The following is a 7,575-nucleotide window of genomic DNA, read 5'->3' on the forward strand; positions in this document are numbered from 1 at the left end:
CTGGGCCACAGCAGCAGGACACAGGTGGCCCACTGTCTGCCACCAGGACCCCAGACCCACCCCCGCGGTGTGGCCCACCTGGACTCACAGCCGGGGTGGGGGGAACCTCCCCCTGAGAGCCCCCCAAGGTGGTGGAGGCCCCGTGGGCCCGTCCCCACTCCCTGCCCCTCTGGGCCCTGTTTCCTCACCTGTCCCGGGAGGGCAATGGCAGCAGAGCCCCCCGGCCTGCTGTGGCACCCCGAAAATGTGCCTGATGGAGGAGCCGCTGGGCTGGGGGGGCCTCGCTCGGGGCTGAACCTGAGCATGGAGTCCGGGTGGGGGACGCTGGCCCCCAGGGCCTGCCTGTGGCCGGGAGCCGGGAGTGGCCACTGCTTGGCTGTGGGGACCGTGGTGGGCTGTGCAGATGGGGGGCGTGACGAGGGGACCGTGCATGAGAGCAGGGCGACCCCCACCCACCACACGCCCTGCCTCCTGGCTGGGACGCCTCCCAGTCCCTCGCTTCCTCCGCATGTCTGGGGCCAGGGTGATGCCTCTGGCACTCGGGACTGGGGCTGCCGGCCCCACCCTGGACGACCCCACCCTGGACGACCCCACCCACTGGCTGCCAACGTCAGGGTCTTGGGGACCCAGAGGACAGCAGACCCTGCTTCCAGCCGTGGGAGCTGGGAAGTGGGGGCCCCTGGCTCTTCCCGCAGTGCAGCCCGACGCAGCCGGCCCTGCAGGGTTTGTGGGCCCCACAGCTGCCTGCTGCACCCCTCCTGGGAGGAGGGCTGGACCCCTCAAAGGACAGGCTGGGAGGAGGTGATGCTCCTGATGGCCACATGGGGGCGCCCACCCTCCAGGTGTGCCGGGAAGGAGCTGGACAACTCGGGGAGCGGGCAGAGAGGGCTGGCCTGTGGCTGCGGCTGCCCCAGGGGACCCTGGGAGCCGGGCAGGGGGTGGAGGAGAATGGAGCAGGTGGGTACAGGGTGGGGGATGGGGCTAGGGTGTGGCTGAGGTGCGGAGGTCAGCAGGGGCCAGGCAGGGGGGTGCCGGGAGGGTCCAAGGACCCCGCCCCACCCATGCCCATTCCCACTGTGGGTGCCACACCCCTGAAGAGCCCAGAGAAACACCCCACCCCAACACCCACTCCACCCAGACCCTGCCCCCCCGGAGGGCTGCCAACCAGCTCCAGGTCAAGGTGGGCCTCTGTCCCTTCTCCACCCACGACCTGCCGTTTCCGGTGCTGTGGCGCTGCCGCCATGGTGGGGCCCAGCTGCCGCGGTCCAGCCGCAGCTAGGTCCAGGGTCTCCTGAAAGGTGGGGAAGGCGTCGGCGATGGGAGACAGATGGCAACACGCCTCAGAGGACAGTGATGCTCTGTTCCGTTTATTGCAAGTACAAGCAGGTTTTTATACTTTCATTTTTAGCAGTGATTGACATCTGCGATTAGGTAAAGCAGAAAAAAATTAATACAAAGGTAACCAGGAAAAATACAAAAATTCCCATAGATTCAGTTATATTAAACAAAGATTATTATAACCATGAGAGCCATAAATCAGACAATTAGAAATAGCTGTACGTACAGAGTTTGAATGTCTTATTGTTTATTAAAATTCTCAGAATTTGTCATGGGGCAAAAGGATACGCTAAATTGAACACGGTTAGAGGTTATAGGAAGTTTATTATAAGGCCTTTGTGATGTCTAACTTACCTATTTACCTTTTCTGTCTAAAATATTTCTCTATGTACCATGGACTCTGACTCCCTGGTAACTGTTTCTACGTGCTTAATTTATAATAGTTAACCAGCTTTTCTTATTTCTTTGCCTGTCTAATTCTACTTGATATATATTCCTATTCAAGGTAAAGGCGGGGCTGTTACTCCAACAACTTTTAGACATTCAGGGGCTATTTCATTAGAGGGGATTTTATTCTCTGGTCAAGAAATTGTTTTATACAACTTCACTGGAATTATGCAAATCAATAAACCTGAGATACAGATATCTGACAATCCCACCACCTTTTAATCTCCAAAACAAACAGGTAAGGAGAGATAAACAGGAAATTCAGCTACAGTAAACTCTTTTTATTTCTTAGTTAATAAACACCAGGGAGGTCTGCTTCAAGCTAGCCTTTCCATGAAATTTAGAGTATTATAAGGCACTTGGACTCCATCCTTATTGACCATTCTAATGCCACCCTCATTATATGCTCCTGTATAAGGCAATGGGAGATCTGGAACCCTCTGGAGACCATTAGCTCCTTTGGGGGGATACCATAATTTGCCAATAATCTAATATGCTACCCAGGGGTATCCCTGGGCTGTGGGTAAGGGTCTATATAGTTTTTTTCTTGTTTTCTAGAAAGACTCTTTGTATCTATGGGTAAGGAACAGGCATGGGAAAGTCCGCCAATAATTCAACTTATTGTAACTGATTTATGAATTCTTTTATGGGAACAATCGGGGATAATTTCTTACTCAGGTTTATAAACACTTTATTTAAAACAATCTGGGCATGACTCAATAGTCTAGGGAGAACTAGTTGTCCCTTCAGAATTTCCCTCAGAATCAATCATTGACTCTTTTCGAGCCTCTTTCTTCTCATGTTCTGTTCTTATGGGAATCAGGGTACAAAGTAAGACCCTGATTGATATTAGCAAGGAAATTATTAAAAGCAACCCCCAGAAAAATTACCGCCCCCCTTTGTATGCCACGCTCTCTTCCAGGAAGATGGATTCCTTGAATGCCCCCTTTCCATGTTTGGACCTTGTCAACAAACACGGTTGGAAGAGGGCGGGGCGCCCAGCTCCGTGGGGCCGGTAGGACCAGGGCCCTATGCCCCCTGCTGCCGTCTCTCCCCCACCCCAGGGCAGGCTGCAGGCCCGTGCAGTGCACCCTCGAGTGCACACACCCTCGAGTACACACACTCACATGCACACCCATGCACAACCCTCGCATGCACACTCATGCACGTGCTGACACACGCACGCCCACACCCACCCCTCATGGGCACACATGTGTACACACTTGCATGCACACCCATGTGCACACACTGACACACAGCCACAAACAGCAGCTGTGCCGAGAGAGCACCGCCGTGTCTCAGGGCCCGGGGCTCAGCGTCCGGACTCTGGGCACCCTGGGCTGGGCCAGCTGTTTGTCCAGGGGAGGAGCACTGGCCCGGGGTCCCCAGGGTGGTGGGCCTATGGCGGGGCGGGCATGCACCTTCTGTCCCCCGTGGCCCTAAGTGGGCGCTGGGTGGAAAGCCGCTGTGGGCAACCTGGAGCTGTGGTCCCACCACTCCCAGCGCCCTGCCACATGAGGCGGCCAGGGGAGCGGGGCCTCTGTGTCCAGAGCTCAGCCCGGCCCTGTGACCCCGAGTGCCCGATGCCCCGTGCCGGCTCTGCCTCTGCCCTGGAGGGCTGGCCCGGCTTGAGCCTCCCCCTCCCCCGCACTTCCCGACACCCCCCCCCCAGGTTCTCCCAGCCCCGACCCCCAGTCTGCACCCTGTCCTCTCACTGCGACACCCTGGTTGTCCTTCCTCCCCCCGGCTCCCACTCCCCCCACCCCACGTGGCTGCCTCCTGGTGGAGGAGCGGGTGTCGCCTGTCAGGATGACAGGAACCAGGGCCGCTGTGCTGGAGAGGCGGGAGGAGCACAGTGGCTCCGAGGTGCCCGAGGGCGAGGCTGGGACGTGCGCCCCGGACAGAGCGCGGTGTGCCCATGGCAGCAGGCTGGCCACCTGGGGCGGGGACGCTGGGTCCTGTGAGCCTGCTGCCGTGGCCCCCTGACCCCCCACCGCAGCCCCCCAGGTTGGTGTCAGGACCCCGTACCGATGGGGACACCGGGGCCCATCGGGGGTGGCCAGGCAGGCCTTCTGTCCTGAACGGCATCGGGCCCCCCACCCATGCCTGGCCGAGCCTGCCTGCTGCCCCTCCCCCCTGCTGTGGGGCCACCATGAGCCCCACCCCGTCTTGTCCTCAGAGGGTGGGGGCCATGACCAGCGTCAGCCCCAGGAGCAGGAGGCCTGCTGACCCTGCTGGGTGTGCTGAGAAAGGCGGGGCGGGGGGGGGGGGGCGGCCAGCAGGCCATTGGCCGTAGGCACCCCCTTGTAGAATCGCCTGGTCCTGAGGCCCCCGGCACTTGGCCTTGGGGGTCCCAGAGGCTGCTCCCCTGAAGCAGTGGCCCAGGCCCTGGGGGCCCCCTTCGCTGCCCTCTGGCGGCAGGGGTGCGTTCCTGTTGCAGCAGGGAGGGCCCCGCTCCAGTGGGAGCCTGGGATAGGCCTCCTGGGCGGCACGCCTCCACCCAGAGAGGCCTTAGTGGGAGACGGCCAGGCTCAGCCCACGGCCGGGCAGCTGCCCGCTGACCGCCGGCCACAGCTCCCAGGGCCTTGGCGCCGCCCTCTCCTCCCCGGGCCGAAACCGCCTCCCCTGGGTGGGGAATGGGGGCTGCCTGAGGGGGGCCCCGGCCTGGGCTGGGGCCTCTTGTTGCTGGGGCTGTGGAGAGCGGGGTCGGGGGCCAAGCTGGAGGGGGCGGCCCACGGGGTACAGGTCCCACGCACCCTGAGAATCCACACCAGACCCGACAGGGGGACCTCCCTGGTGGGGGGCATCGACGGATCTGCTGTCCCCACTCACAGACACGGTCAGGCCCACACTCGCGTCCACCACCCGCTGGCCGTCCCCTGGGCCAGGCCCGCCTGCCTCGTGCCTTACACGCTAAGAACCACGGAACCACCGAGGCCCCGAACGTGTCCACTTTGGTCCCCGGCACAGCCGCCCCCTTGGCCCTGCCCCCTCATGCCCAAAGGGCTGCCTCCTGCATCCCACCCGCCGCTGTCTCTCGTGGGGCAGCCTCTCCAGGGCACCCGGCTGACCGGGCCCCTTCCCAGCAGCCTTTGCACGTGTGGTGGTTGCTTTAGAGACACGAGCGGGAACTGCTTTTCTCTCCAGGTGTCGGTTCCTTTCCAGTTTTTCTAAAGGTCCTGGGGTTACTTTCACCGCCAGGAAACACCGACGTCTGTGTATTTTCTGCAGCTAAAACGGGGGCTCTTTAATCACAAAGACGAAGCCACACGTGTCCCCACCCCCTGACTCCAGAAGGATGGTGTGGCTGGTGAGACCGCCCACGGCACAGAGGGGCTCGGGGACGGTCGTGCTCCCCTTCCACCGGGGCAGAGTCCCAGGGGCCGCAGCTCGACCGACGCAAATCCCTCCGCGGCCCCCTCCCCTCCTCAAACCCCAGCCCCTGCGCATGCACACAGCTCTGCCTGCCCGTGTCCCCAGAGCCACCCGATGGGGGTCCTGGTCTCCACGCTCCTGCAATTACCCTGCTGCGCGCGTGCGTGCGTGCGTGCGGGCGGGCGGTCAGCGCACCGCGCCCCAGGCCGCCCGGCAGTGTGATTGCGGGCAGATAAGAAGAAGCCGTCGCCGTGGCTGGCGCTTCCTGTGCCTTGAAAGCCGGATTGAATTACGGGGACTCTGGCCAGCGGAGGGGGTGCTCGGCGAACCGGGCGAGCGCCTTGTCCTGCGTGCCCTGCGGCGACGATGAAGATGACGGATGTGGCTGCGGACTGCGTGCAGGGCGGCTGCGTGGGAGTCCGGCCCCCACCCCTGTTTCCCCCGATTTGCGCGCCTTGGCCGCACAAGGGGAGATAACGCTCCTAATGAAAAAAATCAATGACGGGCCGCTGCTTCTCCTGGAGAGGAGATGAATAGGCCGAGCCTGGCCATCTGCAGGGACCGATGTCTGCCCCGCCCCCGGGTGGGGGCAGTGTGCTCTGGAGGGTGGCGGCCGATCCCACCCCCTGTGCCAGGCGGGCACCCCTGAACCAGGGGACAGCCCCCCCCCCCGCCCTGCCTCCACCTGGGCCCCCACTGTGTCTCCTGAGAGGGGGCCGGAGGGCTCTGTCACCTGGCCCCGGAAAGCCAGCCTGGGCACCCGCCCCAAGGCTGGGATGGGAAGGGGCCAGGGCCAGCCAGGGTCTCCCACCCCTGATTCAGGACTGGGCCTGGGGTTGGGCCTGGCAGCCTCCCAGGTAGGGCTGGAGCCCCCGAGTGGTTCTCGCCTGCATTGTGGGGGCCCTCCACGGGTCTCCCCAAACCAGTCTGAGACCCTGGGGGGGTGGGGCCCTGAAGCTTTCAAGGGGGCCTCTTAGGACCTGCTGCCCGGCGGGTGAGTCAGGGAAGGAAGGAGGCGGGGTCTCCTGACCCTCCCTAAATGCCCCCCCCCCCCACCGGGGGGGACGGTGGTAAGCAGGAGCCCCAGCCTCAGCTTTGGGTGGTTCCATGGGAGCAGCCCCTGGTGTGGGAGCCAGGGCCCCCCCAGCACCCCCAGGAGGACCTGGGCTCGGCCCCCGGGCTGACCCAGGTGGGGCTGCCGCCGAGGCTGGAGGGGGCCAGCTCAGCCGGGCCCGGTTAGGCCCCGTTGACTGAAAACGGGCTGGAGCCCCAGGCGGGCCAGCGAGCGGGGGCGAGCGAGCTCTTCCTGCTCCCGGAGTCACCAAACACACGTAATCGCAGATGAGCCCTGTGCAAATGTCACGGCACGCCGGCCGGCGGGGCGCAGCCTGGAAATGTCAGCGCGGGCAGAGCCTCCCTCGGGCCCGGGGTCTGCGCGCGGCACCTGGCACCGGGTGCCGGCCACCTGGGCAGGGGCTGCGCCGGCTGCGGCTGGGGGTGGGGTCCCCCAGGCCACCCCCCTCCGCGCCTTGCCTTCTCCCCCCGCAGGTCGCACTCCGGTCCCAGGGCTCCGGTAGGCGGGTCCCGGGTCGCAGAGCCGGGGTTGCAAACGGTGTGTCGGGGGACAGGTGGCGGGAAAAGAGGGACATCGAGGGTCGAGCCCTCTCTGTCACCCAGTCTCCTGCAGGGTCAGCGCGCCTCCTGGGCCCCCTGTTCTGGCGGGAAGTGGGGCAGCGCTGCCGTGCCGTCCTGAAAATGTCGTGTGGAGGCCCAGGGGGACTCGGAGCAGCCCCCCGCCCCCCACTGCACCAGGAGCACCAAGGAGGCAGGAGCTGTGCAGCCCCCCCCCCCCCCGGAGAAAAGGCTGGAGGTTGGGGAGGGCGGGAATCCCAGCCGGGGTGCGCCCGGGACCCGGGACCAGGAGCGCCCGGGAGGTGCTGCAACATCGTCGGAAAGCGGATCCCGGGCCTGAGGAATGCCCCCTGGCTGCCCACGTGTTCCCTCGGGGTGGTCTGGCCCCGCTGGGCAGAGCAGGGCTGCCCACCGGTGCCGTGGCTGTGATCACCGGACCACGCAGCCCAGAGCCGTGGGGCCCCACGGTGCGGGCCGGGGTGGGGCGGGGTGGGGAGCTGGGCTGCCCGGTGGGACAGGGCGCGCGTCCTGGGAGGGGCGGAGGGGCAGGCAGCCCAGAGCCATGGGACCACGGGCCAGCGCTGGAGCCCAGGGCCTGGGCACGGGGTGGAGGAGCCGGGTCCTGCGATTAGGCCTGACGGCTGTCAGAGCGCAGCCTGCACGGGTGACTAATGGGACCCAAAGGTCGCCCTCGCTGCTCTCCCCCGGGCTGGTGTGTCAGAGCCGGAGCGAGCCCGGGGGAGCGTGCCGGGTCGGGCAGTGGCCAGGCTGAGTCACTGCCCC

This window comes from Phyllostomus discolor, chromosome 6 (genome assembly GCF_004126475.2).
Source record: "Phyllostomus discolor isolate MPI-MPIP mPhyDis1 chromosome 6, mPhyDis1.pri.v3, whole genome shotgun sequence".
NCBI lineage: Eukaryota > Metazoa > Chordata > Mammalia > Chiroptera > Phyllostomidae > Phyllostomus > Phyllostomus discolor.